Genomic DNA, 14816 nt, shown 5'->3' on the forward strand with positions numbered 1-14816 from the left:
CCTGTCGCCAACCGAGTTCTCGAGGAAGGAGAAGTGACTTGATCAAGGTCACGCAGCTAGTGGCCGTGAGACCCAGGCGACTTTCTGCCTCCTCCTCATTTTCCCTCAGCAGCCTCGAAAAAGTCAAGCCTTCAGAATGAACTTCTTTGCAGAACAGATACTGACTCACAGACTTTGAAAAACATGGTTTCCAAAGGAGACAGTTCGGTGGGGGGGGGGGGATACGCTGGGGTTGTGGGATGGAAATCCTATAAAATTGGATTGTGATGATCATTGTACTACTATAAATGTAAAAAATTCATTGAGTAATAAAAAATTAAAATAAATAAATCTAAAAAAATTAAATAAATCTATTTGGTTTCTCCAATTGAAAAACAAAACAAAACAAAAAGTCAAGTCAGACTTGACTTGAGTGAGAAGAGACAGCAGCCAAAGGCCCAGGGCTGGCAAAGAACGATGAGGCCCCACATGTGCAGAATCGCAATGACGTCCCCTCCGTCCCCACCTCCGTGCCTTTGTTCGCACTGTCCCCAAGGCCTGACATGGCCTTCCCCGATTTCTGTGGCTCCAACTGCTTCCTCCACACCTGACATAGTTCCCCGTCCTCCTTGTCCTCTTCCTAACACCTTAGCCTGACCTCTTAGATTGAAGCAGGAGGTCTGCCAAGTATGGCCCACATGCCAAATCCAGCCTGCCGCCTGTTTCTCCTAAGGCTCGTGAGCTAAGGATGGCTTTCACACTGTTTTACTAGTTCGGGGAAAAAATTCAAAAGAAATGTAACATTTCATGCTACAGGAGAATTATACGAAGGTGAGCTTTCAGGGTCCACAAAGAAAGTTTTATTGGAACGCAGCTATGCTCGCTCATTTATGTATTGTCTGTGGTGGGTTTTGCATCATCCGTTGAGTTGCTGTGACAGAGTTCACATGGGCCACAAAGCCTAAACTATTTACTACGTGGTCCTTTGCAGGAAAAGTTTGCTGACTCCTGGACTAAAGGCTTCACTCCCCTTCAGAGGGGACAGATTCATCAAGTTCCTTTTCGAAGAAGAATGTCACAGAGACTTGGAGGTGCCTGGAGGGAGGTGCCTGCAGGGAGGCGTGGAACATCAAATACCATCGGAAAGTTCTGGCCCTGGCTCTGCCCATGGTGTGACCTTGAGCAAGTCCCTTCCACTTTGTGGGCCTTGGTTTCCTCAGCTGCAGAACGAGGGGGGTTGGCCTGGATGGCCTCAGGCCCCTTCCGGCCCTACGATTTAGAGACTCAGCCATCTGTTGCCTTCCTAACTCACACAGTTTTGAGCAGGCACCGTCCTGATCATTTTCTCGCAGAGCAAGACCTTACAGAAGGTTCCCCTGCCCAGCTGTGGTTTTCCGCTACCACTGTGGGCCCCCTGACTCCGTACTCACCTGCCCCGCCCCGCCCTTCCCTGCAGCTGACCTGCCCGCCCTGCTGTCTGAATTCCTCTCCCTGCGAAAGGAAGATGGCCTTCTCTGAGGAAGCACCCCCCCACACACACCTGGTGGGCCAGGAGCCTCCATTTGGGGGGCGGGGGGCGCAGAGGCAGGGAAGAAGGGCTCTCAGCTCTCCTCGGCCTCCTGGGGCCCAGGGCAGACAAGCAGTCGAGCAGGAGATGGGCCAGCTCTCCCAGCACCCCTGCTCTGCCAGAGGAAACAGCCCTCTCTGCCACTTCCTGTCCCAGGGGTTTCGGCAGTTTCCCCTTCAGGGCCTGCTGGCCCTCCCAGCCCCGCCCCTGCCCCCCCACAGGTCAGAGAGTGCAGAGAGGGGAGGAGCCCTGCCCCTGAGGGGGAGTGGGGAGGATCCCTCACAGGAAGGCTGAGCAGACAGCTGTCTACACAAGGGGACGCCCCGCAGCTCCTCTGCCAGCCTGGTTGGGCCGGGGGAGCCAGGCCTGGGGAGGGAGGTGGGGCTGCCTCCACAAACCCTCTCTGGTTAGCAGATGAGCAGACGTGAGCTCATCCCTCACCTGGCTATCACCTTGGAGAGTGGAGTGAGCCTGCTAGGGAAAAGGCTGGGCTAGGAACGCTGAGGTCAATGTCCATATGGGCTGAGGACCGGCCCTGGGTGGCTTTCGATGGCGAGATGGGTTGAAGCAAGAGAGCTTGGTGGAAACCAGGCCGACTCGGGAGGGGGGGTTAATTCGGAGCAGCAGGTGACACTGAAATCAATGGCGTGTCATAACTTTGTATGATGTTGTCCCCAGCACCGGTGGTGGACGGAGGCAACAATGGAGAGCAAAGTATTGTATTACATGCGGGTCAAGGGTGGTGGCATTTTCTGGGTGATGGAACAGGAAGCTATCACATTCCGTAGCCACTGCTGATTTGGTGTGGTGACTTCTACTTGTAAATACCTCCCGGTTGCCCTTGCAAGGTGGGGCTCCTCGCAGTGGGGCTGTGTGCCCGTGAGGGATCCCGGCAGGTGACCAGCTCTGCCAGGCCTTCCCCAGGCAATGGGTCAGAGGAGCAGTGGCAGCCTGAGGCTCTGCACCTCCGCCCAGTGCTCAGGCCTCCTGAGGACAGGTTAGAACTACATGATGATGGTTTTAGAAGCTTTGGTGCCTGGGATGGGGCCCTAGTAGCGGATAGGCACAACCACCTCAGCCCCTGTGGTAGTATTGTTCCATGAGGTTCAAGGAGCCATGAGTGAAGCTAAGGGGATCCCTAGAAATGATGGTTCTGGGTGGGCCAACGAAAGTGGGTGGGAAGATGGTCTTGATACCTCTCTCGGCTCTGAGAGGTCATCTTGTGCCTTTGGCCAAGAGCCCTGCCCAGCCAGCCTCCTGTAAAGAGAATAGCCCCACTTTGCCCTCCCCCGTCTGCCTCCATGACCCCAAGGCCCCAAAGCCCCACTGCCTCTGAGGGTAATGCCTGCTCCGCCTCGCAAGGTGGAGTAAATTCTGCTTCCCCACAGCTGAATGGTATGGAGGACGCCTAGGAAGCCTCAGAGACAACATCTGGATATGCACCTGGGCTTCTGCCAGCCCCTCCCTACATCTGCGGCACAAACCCAGGGCCAGGGTTTGGTTACAAGCCCGACTCAGAGCTGGTGGCACGTGTTTGGAAAACACATCTGACTGGGTGGAGGGGGTGGAAGCGATTGAGATCAGTGCCAGCTCAGGGCAAGTGCTTGCGGGGTTGGCACCAAGCTGAGCTGGTGCTGGGCCTGGGACAGAGGGTGTGGCCACTGTGGACTCAGCCATGGGCATATTGGGGGAGGGGCGGAGGGGCGTGGGTGCTTGTGTAAAGTGGGCAAGATTTTCTTTTGCATCGGTCCTCTGATATCGCTCCAGACTGTTCCCTCTGCTTCTGGGGAAGGGGACCAAACAGTAAACACTACAGGGTGACAGGGTGGAGCATAGGGAAGGCGGCACATATGTACATTTATCGGGTACGAGCTGTGGGGTTGGTGTGCCAGGCACTTTTCCAAACCTGTCTCCTTTAATTCTTTCAACATCCCAAAGAAAGTCAGTGGCAGAGCTGGGGTTTGAACCCAGGCTTATTTCCAACTACTATGCTCTTTGAACTTTGTTTTCAGCTAAATCTCTTTTGGTAATAATCCTGTTTTAAGAGTTCTATTTTAAAAACTGCAGAAGTGAGGCTCGGAAAAGGTTAGGTAACATGACCAAGGTCACACAGCCTATCAAGAGTGGAGGCAGGAGCTCCCGTCATGGCTCAGAGGAAATGAATCTGATTAGCATCCGTGAGGACGCAGGTTTGATCCCTGGCCTTGCTCAGTGGGTGAAGGATCCGGCGTCGCTGTGAGCTGTGGTGTAGGTCACAGACGAGGCCAGCAGCTGTAGCTCTGATTTGACCCCTAGCCTGGGAACCTCCATATACTGCGGGTGTGCCCTAAAAAGACAAAAGAAAAAAAAAAAAAAGAAAAAGAAAAAGAAAGGAGACAGAGCTCAAACCCAGGCCTGTGTGATCATAAGGTCTGCGCTTTCCCCACTGCCCCATGCTGGCAACCCTCTGCTCAGATTCCTAACTCAGAGGGTGCTCACAACACCCAACACTGAAGGTGCAGAGCCCCTGTGATGTCCTGCAACAAACAGAAAGCTTCCCGGGCCTGGGTCCCAGCCCCCTCCAGGCACCATCCGATAGGTAAATCCTAACTTCCCAGGCAAAGATGCACCCAAATGGTGACAAGTTGAGCCCCTGTGGCCAGCTGCAGACGAAAGATATTGTGGGAGTAGGAGGCCTCTGGCTCATTGATGAAGGAGCCTGGCTCTATTCCTGTACCTCAGGAGCCTACAGTTTCCAGAGAGTTCCTGGCTCCAGACCTGCAGTGGCCAAGGCATGGTCCCTGCCCCATAAATATACACTTGCTCTCGGCTTACACATCATTTAAGTCTGAGTTCTTATCTCGGGGTGTTGGTTCACACGTTCATTCAAATATTTATGAAAAGTCAGCCCTGAACACCTCATAGGTACCAGGTCTGTGGCCAGGGGCCTATCGCTGGGCCCACCCTAGGCTTGTCTGTGGTACGTATCTTCATATCTAAGTTCCTGGTAAGCTGAGTTAGCCCATCTGCCTAAACAATACTGCTGGGGTTTTTTTCTTTCCCTCAGAACACTTCTATGCCAAGTGACCCTTCAAAACTGAGGCTCTGAGGTTGGGGAGAAATGGGGAGTGACTGCTAATGGGTATAAAGTTTCTTTATGGGGTGATAAAAAGATTCTAAAATGGATTGTGGTGACGGATATACAACTCTGTGAGTATATTAAAAGCCACTGAGTTGTACACTTTAATTGGGTGAGTTGTATGGTATTGAACTCTATCTAATAAAGCTGTCATTAAAATTTTTTTAAAAAACACAAAAAAAAAAAGAAAGAAAGAAAGTGGCCCAGAGAGGTCTTACTCAAGGCTACATGCAATATAACAGCTTAGGCCAGACTCCAAGTCATCTTTTTTTTTCTTTCTTTTTTTTTTTTTTTTAGAGCTGCCCCCCCAGCATATGGAAGTTCCCAGGCTAGGAGTCGAATGGGAGCTGCAGCTACCAGCCTACACCACAGCTACAGCAACACCAGGTCCGAGCTGCATCTGCGACCTACGCCACAGCTCATGGCAACGCAGGATCCTTAACCCACTGAGCAAGGCCAGGGATCGAACCTGCATCCTCACAGACACTATGTCAGGTTCTTAACCCTGTGAGCCACAACGGGAACTCCCTGGGTCTTCTGATTTCTTACGCTGAGGCTCCTCCCATCAGCCTCCCCAGAACCTGAGCAAGGATAACTGATAACTGCCGAAGTTCCAGCCCTCTGCCTGAGGGTTGGCGGCTGGATCTAGAGCACCAGGGTAGGAGTAGAAAGTGCTCTAAAGCGAGGGCTTTAACTTAGGTCTCCAGGAGTGTTTGCAAAAGGCTTCGCCAGCTCTGACCGTCTGCGGTTCTAAATACAAAGCACTGCTAGACGGAATACAATGGCGTGCGGAGAGGTGGTTCTTGGAGTGGAGCAGGGGGCCGTGGACACAATTAGGTGTGCCAACTGCTGCTCCTCACAGAGAGTGAGGACCAGGACTTTCCGGTGGGAGCCGGATGCTCTCAGAGGAATCCACTGCTGAGTTTCTCCATAGGGAGTAGCTTGGTCCTGATTTCACCCCTCCCCCGCCCCGCCCCTGCCCATCCGCAGTGCTAGGTGGTAGAATAACCCATAATAGAGACCCAGTGATCACATCTTTTGGTGGTAAAATAACCCGTAATAGAGACCCATTGATCCCATCCTTTGGAGATGTCAGGAGCCAGGTTCCTGGCCTGCCGCCCAGGCAGCCCCACCTCAGGCTGAGCTTTGCCTGTGGCAGAGGGAGGGAGTGATTGCTGATGGCCACCAGTCTAGTCCCCGCTGGACAGGATGTTTCCACATCAAGCCCCACTTCCTGCAGCTAGGCCTGGGCTCCGGTTTCCCCCTTCTCCTGCCATCTGGTTGCCTGCCCTCTGCCCCCTCCCCTTGCTGGGTGTTTACAGGCTGCCTTATCAGCCTGGGGAATCTGGGCCTCACCCAGCCGGCTGCCCCGCCCCGCCCGGCGCAGACAGCCTGCCCAGGGCCTTACCTGCTGTGGTTTCGTCACTACAGGCAGGCAGGGAGGTGTGGATGAAGGCTTACTGCCTGCCAGAGTGAGCCCTGAATATTCATAGCCCGCTCTCCACCTTGTCCAAGCTGGGGGAGGGCGTGCGTTCTCCCGATGTTCTCATGGCCGATCTGCAGGCTACAGGGAACAGAAATGAGGCGCTTGGGCTGCTGGGGAGGCTAACTTTGGCCTGAATAGTTTCTTTCTTTCTTTCTTTTCTCTCTCTCTCTCTCTCTGTCTCTCTCTCTCCCTCTCTCTCTTTTTCTTTCTTTGCTTTTTTAGGGCCGCACCCACGGCATATGGAGGTTCCCAGGCTAGGGGTCAAATCAGAGCTGTAGCTTCTGGCCTACGCCACAAGCACAGCAACGCCAGATCCGAGCCACGTCTGCAAACTACACACAGCTAATGGCAATGCCAGATCCTAAACCCACTGAGCGAGGCCAGGGATCGAAACTGCATCCTTATGGATGCCAGTCAGATTCGTTTCTGCTGAGCCACAATGGGAACTTCCTGGCCTGGACAGTTTCGATGGCCCTTCTGTCCTCAGCTACCAAGAGATGAGCAGAGGCAGCACTGGACAGAGCACTGGGGGCAGGCTCTGAGAGTATAGGCAGTTTAAAAAAAAAAAAAAAAAAAAACCTGTAGAGTGCGGTGAACACGCCAAGCTATAGGTGGGGCAGAACAAGGGGCTGCAGACAGTGTGGTGGAGGAGAGAAGGCTGGGGGATCGTGGGCATAGCCTCAGCCGATCCATGCCCAGACTTCTGAGCCTCATGGGTCCTATGCTGGTCTCCACCTCACCCTGGGATCTACTCACCCACCCATAGGCTGGGATGAGACCAGAGCTAAGTGCTGAGCAAGTCTCATGACGGCCCCTTGGAGCACAACAGCTTAGTTTTTTCCATCAAAGGAGTCTGAACCAAGAAGGGCAACAGGGATGGAGACAGCAGGCAAATGATGGTAAGAGCTGATGGATTTCCTGCCCAGCAGTTTGACTAAAACCTTGAAAGTTAGAGTTCCGACCTGTCCCTTGGCAGGTCCCACAGGGACAGAGGCTGCTCGCTACGGCTGACCAAGCCCCAGAGCAGGAATCCAAGCCACAGCCCCCAAACCCAGCTCACCTTCCAGGGGCTGCCATTTTGTTCACTGAGAAATCAGGTAAAATGTGTACAGGCAGTAGATTGCAGCATTCACCCTTAAGATAAAATGCCACACTTCAAAGAAATTGTATGAGACTGTGTCTTTCTAGGTCTCTAAAATGCAATTCAACAGTTCAGGTCGCTTGGGTGGGAAAGTTTGGAAAAACTCTGCTCAGGCAATTCTGCCATTAATGGGCTATGTAACCACAGGCATGCCATGTCACATGGCTCTCACAGCCTCTGGCCTCCCCACCCCTCTGCACCATAGATTTCATGCTACTCAGAGCTTCTCACAAGCTTACTGACCCTAGCAGCAGTCAGAGCTCCACAGGCCATCCCACCTCCCCAGGAATGACTTCCCCACCACTCAGAAAAATCATAAACCATTTAGTGTTAATGTGTTAATGGGTGATATTGGGTTATTGTGTCACCTCTCTCCTTAACACATTTTCATTTTAAAAGGCCACCTGGAACTCCCCTGCTTTAACATAAGGAATGGCTCTGGGGCAATGGGGGTGGGGGGAGGCCAGTGGGCAGGTGAGCCAGGGGGGCATTTCTCACTGATTCTGCCTCCCATCACACCCATCACTAGCCCTGGAGCCAGTTGGCTTTCACCGTTTCCTCCCCACACCTGTGGTCTCTGTTGGGAAGCTGTGTAGAAGGGATATGGAAGTCTTTGAAAAGCTCACCAGGGCCTGGGGCGGCTGAAAGCCCACTTGACTGGGCCGGAGGAAGAGTAAGGCCCAGTCGTGGCCCTGCCTCTGCGTGGCTCCTCCCCCCCGCCTCTGAGCTGGCGCCAACTCCTACTCCAGGGCACACATTTAGATCTATGGCTGTGGCCACACCAGCTGTACACGGCATAGCTTTACAGTCCAAACTCATCTGCTTGGTTTCCAAAGGTCTTTCACAGTCTGACCCCACCCTACCTACTCAGCCTTGTTTCTCATGATTTCCCAACTCAAGCCTGGGCTTCAAGCCCAGTGGTCTCCTCATGGTCCCCTGAGGGAACATTCCAGGCTCATTCACGGAGTTTCTCAGGCCTGCCAGGCCCTCACTGCTCTGTTTTGGTTAATCAAACAGTGCCCATCCAGCAAGGTCCTAACCAATTTCCCCAAATCCATGGAGCTGGTTGTGCGCCCTGATAACTAGAGTCCACACCCAGAGAGCCCCCTTCTAAATTCCCATAGCCCTTAAATTCAACCACAAGATCTCTTAGTCCCACACAAATGTGAATTGCTCTTTAATTATTTCATGTGTATGTCTTGTTTTCCCCAAAGGTGGCAAAAGCCATGAGATCAAGGTCTATTTCATCTTCTCCTGAGTCTAACCCAGGTCTGGGTATTCCATGAACTAAGTCCATGTAAATTCTCAGCCCAAGGGAGATCTCTAGAAAAGAGACCCTGAGTCCTGACAGATCTGAGGGCTACAGTCTAGGGGTGGGGATAGGAGTAGAGTTAGGGGGCAAAGGTCTCCAGGCTCCAACATTACTTGTCTTCTCTCTTTCCAGGCCTCTGCTAAAGGAAACTCATCCCAGCAAGAGTCATTTATTCCAAACAGCACTGAGAAGGTGGTTGATGATCAATCAGGTCATCATCAAACCAATTCTCTCTTTGTACCAAACTGCAGCGTTTCTATCTCATGAATATTGGGTTCTGGTCTGATCACTGGACCTCGGGAAAAACTTCATAATGTGGATCAGTTCTAAGGGCTAAAATAATTCAAGAGAATGTGGTGTGAGGTGAATTTTTTTTTGGGGGGGGGGGGGGCCGTGCCTGTGGCATGTGGGAATTCCCAGGCCAGGGAGCAAACCTGAGCCACAGCAATAACCAGAGCCACGGCAGTGATAATGCCGGATCCTTAATCCACTGAGCCACCAGGGAAATCCTAACTTTTTTTTAGAGAGGCCTTTTGTTGGCTAGCCAGACAAGGTTGAAACGAGATATGACTGGCATCTAGAAAATGATGTATGAAGCAGATAATCATGGAACCCTGCACCAAAAATGAGTTATAAATGAAGGGCAAATAATAGTCCTATTTTGCAAATGTATAGTAAAGTTAAGGAACTCTTTAGCTGAAGACTATCAAAGGTTAAGCATCTTCTAAAATGACAGTAACATTAGGGTCATCCATGATTATAAAATAAGATCACAAAAGCATATCCAAACATATCTGTTATAACAATGTAAACAATTAACTCAAGTATTAAAAGAAGATGAGATTATTAATAAACCACAAGGATATACACAGAGAATATAAGCAGTATTTTATAAAAACACAAATGGAGTATAACCTTTAAAACTTGTGAATCACTATGTTGTACAGCTGAAACTTAAATGAAATTGTTACTCAATTATACCTCAATTTAAAAAATGATACTGACAATCTGATTCTAAAAGTCATATGAAGGTGCAGCCCTAAAAAGCAATAAATAAATAGATAGATAAATAAAATTCACATGAAATTGCAAATGACTTGAAATGGATTTTTTTGTTTTGTTTTTTGCTTTTTAGAACCACACCTGCGGCATATGGAGGCTCCCAGGCTAGGGGTGGAAGCAGAGCTACAGCTGCCAGCAATGCAGGATCCGAGCTTCATCTGTGACCTACACCACAGCTCACGGCAACTCGGGTTTCCCAACCCACCGATCGAGGCCAGGGATTGAACCGGCATCCTCATGGATCCTAGTCAGGTGAGTTAACTGCTGAGCCACGACGGGAACTCTCAATTATACCTCAATTTAACAAATGATACTGACAATCTGATTCTAAAATTCATATGAAGGTGCAGCCCTAAAAAGCAATAACTAACTAGCTAACTAAATAAAATTAACATGAAATTGCAAATGACTTGAAATGAATTTTTTCTTTTTTTTGGTTTTTAGGGCCAAACCTTGGAAGTTCCCGGGTCAAGGGTCGAATCGGAGCTACAGCTGCTGGCCTATGCCACAACCACAGCAACGCGGGATCTGAGCTGTGTCTGCGACCTACACCACAGCTCACAGCAACGCCAGTCTTTAACCCACTGAGCGAGGCCAGGGATTGACCCCGCAACCTCATGGTTCCTAGTCGGATTCGTTTCCGCTGTGCCATGACGGGAACTCACAAATGAATTGAAATGGAAAAAACAACTTTGTTAAAAAAACAAAGCTGGAGGGCTAACACAACACGATTTCAAGAATGATTATAGGAGTTTCCTGGTGGCTCAGTGGATTAAGGATCTGGCATTGTCACTGCTGTGGCACAGGGCTCGATCCCTGGCCTGGGAACTTCCTCATGTTGTGGGTGTGAGCCCCCCAAAAAAGAATAATTATAAAGCTACAGTAATCAAAACAATTGGTATTGTCCTAAAGATAAACAAATAGATCAATCAGTGGAACAGAATATAGAGTCGAGAAATAAGCCCACATATATAAGGACAACTTAAATAGGCTAACAATAGCTTTTTCAACAAGTGGTGCTGGAATAACTGGATATCAACATGTAAAGAGAAAAAAAAACGAATTTGGATCTGTACCACTCAACATATAGAAAAATTAAGTCAAAATGGATCAAAGACCAACATGTAAAACCTAAAACCATAAAACTTCTAAAAGAAAACATAAGACATAATATTTGTGACCTTGGTCTAGGTGAAGAGTTCTTAGATACAGGGCCAAAAGTATGATCCATAAAAGTAAAAATTGATTGGTTGGACTTCATTGAAATTAAAAACTTCAGCTCTTCAAAAGACACTTTGAGGAGAATGAAAAGACAAAGCATATACTCAGAGAACATCTTTGCAAAGCATGTATCTGATAAAGGTCTTGTATCTAGAATATATAAGGAATTCTCAAAACTCGGCTACAAGAAAACAGACAAGTCAGTTTAAAAATGGGCAAAAGATCTGAACAGACACCTCACCAAAGTAGATATATGGGTGATAAATAAGCACCTGAAAAAATGCTCAATATCATCAGTCATTAGGGAAATACAAATTAAAACCATGACGAGATACCACTGTACACCTATCAGAATGGCTAAAATTAAAAAGACTGCTCACACCAAGTGTTGACAAGGATGTGGAGCAACTGGAACTCTAATGCACAGTTGGTGGGAATGTGAAATGGTACTTTGGAAAACAGTTTAATAGTTTTAAACTACCACTGTTGATCTAGCCTTTCCACTCCTAGGTATTTGACTAAGAGAAAAAGACACATATAGCCATAGAAAGAGTTGTACAACACTGTTCACCGTAGCTTTCTTTCTAATACCAAAAACTGGGCAAAAAAAAATACAAAACAACCACCCAATGTCCATCAACTGATGAACAGATCAGCAATGAATGGTATATCCATACAACACAATTCTACTTAGCAACATAAAGAATGAAACACTGATGTAGAAAACAACATGGATGGATCTTAAAATACATGTGCTGAATGAAAGAAGCCATACAAAGAGAGAGTACATACTATATGATTCCATTTATATAAAACTTTAGAAAATGCAAACTATTACAATGAGTAGTTCATAGGCCCTAGAAACTCTAATGCACAGTATAGCAAATGTAGCCAACAACATTAAACCACAATCATCAAACTTGCTAAGAACTAGAACTTAATTATTCCAGTCACTAAAAAGAAAAGATAATTATGCAACATGATAGAGCTGTTGACTATCACTGCGATGGCAACCATATTACAATATATAAACATATCAAATTACCATGTTGTACTCCTTAACTTTACACAATCTTATATGTCAAATACAGAGGGTCCCCAACTTAACCATGGTCCCACTTATGATTTTTCAACTTTACAATGGTATGAAAGTGCTACGCATTCTAGAGGAACCATACTTCCCATTTTGAATTTTGCTCTTTTCCCAGGCTAAGGATCTGTGGCCTGATGCTCTCAGGTGATGCTAGGCAGCAGCAGCCACCACAGCGCCCAGTCAGCCACGTGATCAGCAGGGGAGCCAACTGAAACCCTTACAACTCTACAACCGTTCTGTTTGTCCGTAGAGTAGTCAATAAATTACATGAGATATCCAACACTTTACCATAAAATAGGCTTTGTGTTGGATGATTTTGCCCAACGGCAGGCTACGGTAAGTGTTCTGAGCACATTTAACGCAGGCTAGGCTAAGCTACGGTGCTTGGTAAGTTAGGTGTATTAAATGCATTTTCAACTTAGGATAACTTCAACTTCTGATGGGTTTACCGGGATGTAACCTCATCGTAAGTTAAGGAAGATCTGTATATTTCAATTAAAATATGCATCCTAATCAACAGTCACAGAGAGCAGCTCAGGATGAGAGGAGGGATCACGAAGGGGCGTGAGGAAACTTTCAGGGGTGATAGTTTCACAAGTACATACGTATGTCAAACATTATGAAATTGTACACCCTAAATATGTGCAGTTTATCATATGTCAATATTGCCTCAATAAAACTGTTAAAGAGAAAGAAAATGGTCCCCAGATTGGGTAAAATAACAACAGCAGCATTAAGTATGTAATTTTACTAAGTAATATTACTGCGAAATCTAACCATGCAATAATATCTTCTATGACATAAGTCAAAAGAAGCAAGAACACGCATGCGCTCCGAAACACATTCCTTGGTGCCACCAGCGAAGGCAAATTCTGAACCTTGGAACTTACTGAGTGTGCTAATTCGTATGTGTTTGTGTTGTTTTATCTCTTGCTCACTCCTGTCCCAACATTATTGTCCCTAGAAGACCGCAACAGCACAGCCAATGAGCTTACTCTTTCTTCTTTTGAAAAGCCATCCGCCCTCTCACCTCCAGGAAGCCTTCCCCAATTAAGCTAAGGAGGAGGAAGAATGATCTTCCTCTAGGTAAGCCCTCCAACCCATCATCACCTAATCTACAAACCTTAAGTGCCACAGGCTGCTTGGCACTTCAGTTCCCTCCCGCTGTGGGGCTAAGTGCACGGGTACTCCTTCCTAGAGCTCCAGAATTGGCTTTAGATTCTTCAGAGCAGGGGGCTGGGCCTGCTGTGTTTTTTTTTAGGATCAGGGTGGCGCCAAGAAAGTGGTCACCTAATGAGACAGGTGTTTTCTGTGCATGGATTCTCAGAATCAGCAGAGCTGAACTAGCCTCTCTTATCCTCTGGGGGCATTATGGGAAAAAGACAGATTATCTCCTAAATCTATGTCTTAAGTACCTCCTTGTTATCAGGTCATCAGGAATTGGGGGAGGTTAAGACTAATTGCCCACTCTCCCGTCCCCCAAGGCTTAGGGGCGGGGACCAAGTGACTAAGTGAAGTGGCTCAGGGGTGGTCCGGGGTGGTCCGGGGCCTCCTAGCCCTGTGGGTGGCCACAGGCTTCTCAAGCAAACACAGTCCATTCGCTAGCAGATGGAACCTCCAAGCGACTTTCTGGGAGGCCTTTGGAATGGGAATGGCCCCCAGCACACTCCCCTGCAACTGGACTTCTGGGCAAAGGCGGTGACCCAGCCCCAATCCAAGGCCTCTGGGCATTGGCCCAGCATGGACCCATCATCTGTTCTAGCAAAAGGAGGGAGAAAGTGAGCAGTGGTTGGCTAGTCGGCTCCCAGAATTCTACAGTCGGTAGGGTGATAAGAAGCTGATGATTGCTAAGTACTTGCCAGGAGTGGAACATGAGGCTTTTTCTCAAAGGAACTAACTCACTCTTATTCCCACAGCGGATGAACCTCAAAATGAAGGATGAACCTCAAGGTGAACGTGGTGAAGAGATAAAAAAAAGGCAATGTTAATAAAAATATTAAAAACTTGATTTTCACTCTTCACTACAACGCTGCCTTCCCACTCAGAAAGACTTTACTACACACACACACACACACATACACACATCTTTTTCCACATCCCTTTCCTTATCCTATGTGATGGCGGAGTTAAAAAAGGTCAGCAGAAAGATCTGGAAAATCTCCCTCTTGGTTTTATGAATAGGCATCCCGTGTCCGGCCAGCATTGCCAGAGAAGCAATTGATACCTGGCAAAGTCCAGGGTGGAAATGATAACAACAACAACAATAATAATAGCCACAGAATAATAGCAGCTAGCACTTACTGGGTGGTTACCACGCTGAGTGCTTTACAGGCGGTATCTCATTTAATCCTCACTTCAATCCTGGGAGGTGGGGACTGAGACGCAGAGTGGCTTCGTGACTAGCCGGTAGTCACACAGCTGGTAAGTGGTATGAACACAGAGCACCTGTGCCCTTCCTCCTCCAGACAATACACTTTTTTTTTTTTTGTCTTTTTGCCATTTCTTGGGCCGCTCCTGCGGCATTAGGAGGTTCCCAGGCTAGGGGTTGAATCGGAGCTGTAGCCGCCGGCCTACGCCAGAGCCACAACAACACTAGATCCGAGCTGCGTCTGCGACCTACACCACAGCTCGCGGCAACGCCGGATCCTTAACCCACTGAGCAAGGCCAGGGATCGAACCCGCAACCTCATGGTTCCTAGTCGGATTCATTAACCACTGAGCCACGACGGGAACTCCACCGACAATACACTTCTTGAGAAGAATATTGGGTTAGACTGGAAGAGGAAGGGTGCTTCGGGAAGGGCAGCTGGAGTGAGAAGTGGGAAGTACCAGCACTG

The 14816-nt window shown here is 48.5% G+C and overlaps 1 protein-coding gene across 6 annotated transcripts in view; it reads right to left on the reverse strand.

The window, feature by feature from the left end:
• The window catches only part of ELF4 (E74 like ETS transcription factor 4), a 41550-nt gene that overhangs the window by 21772 nt on the left and 4962 nt on the right, over window positions 1-14816 (reverse strand). For 2 of the 6 annotated variants that reach the window (XM_047764009.1, XM_047764010.1), the window contains exon 2: window positions 6073-6228. The exons of the other annotated variants lie outside the window; for them this stretch is intronic. The gene's annotated coding sequence lies outside the window, so the exon portion shown is untranslated. The remainder of the gene's footprint in view (window positions 1-6072; window positions 6229-14816) is intronic. 6 annotated transcript variants of the gene reach the window in all.

This window comes from Phacochoerus africanus, chromosome X (assembly GCF_016906955.1).
Source record: "Phacochoerus africanus isolate WHEZ1 chromosome X, ROS_Pafr_v1, whole genome shotgun sequence".
Classification (NCBI taxonomy): domain Eukaryota; kingdom Metazoa; phylum Chordata; class Mammalia; order Artiodactyla; family Suidae; genus Phacochoerus; species Phacochoerus africanus.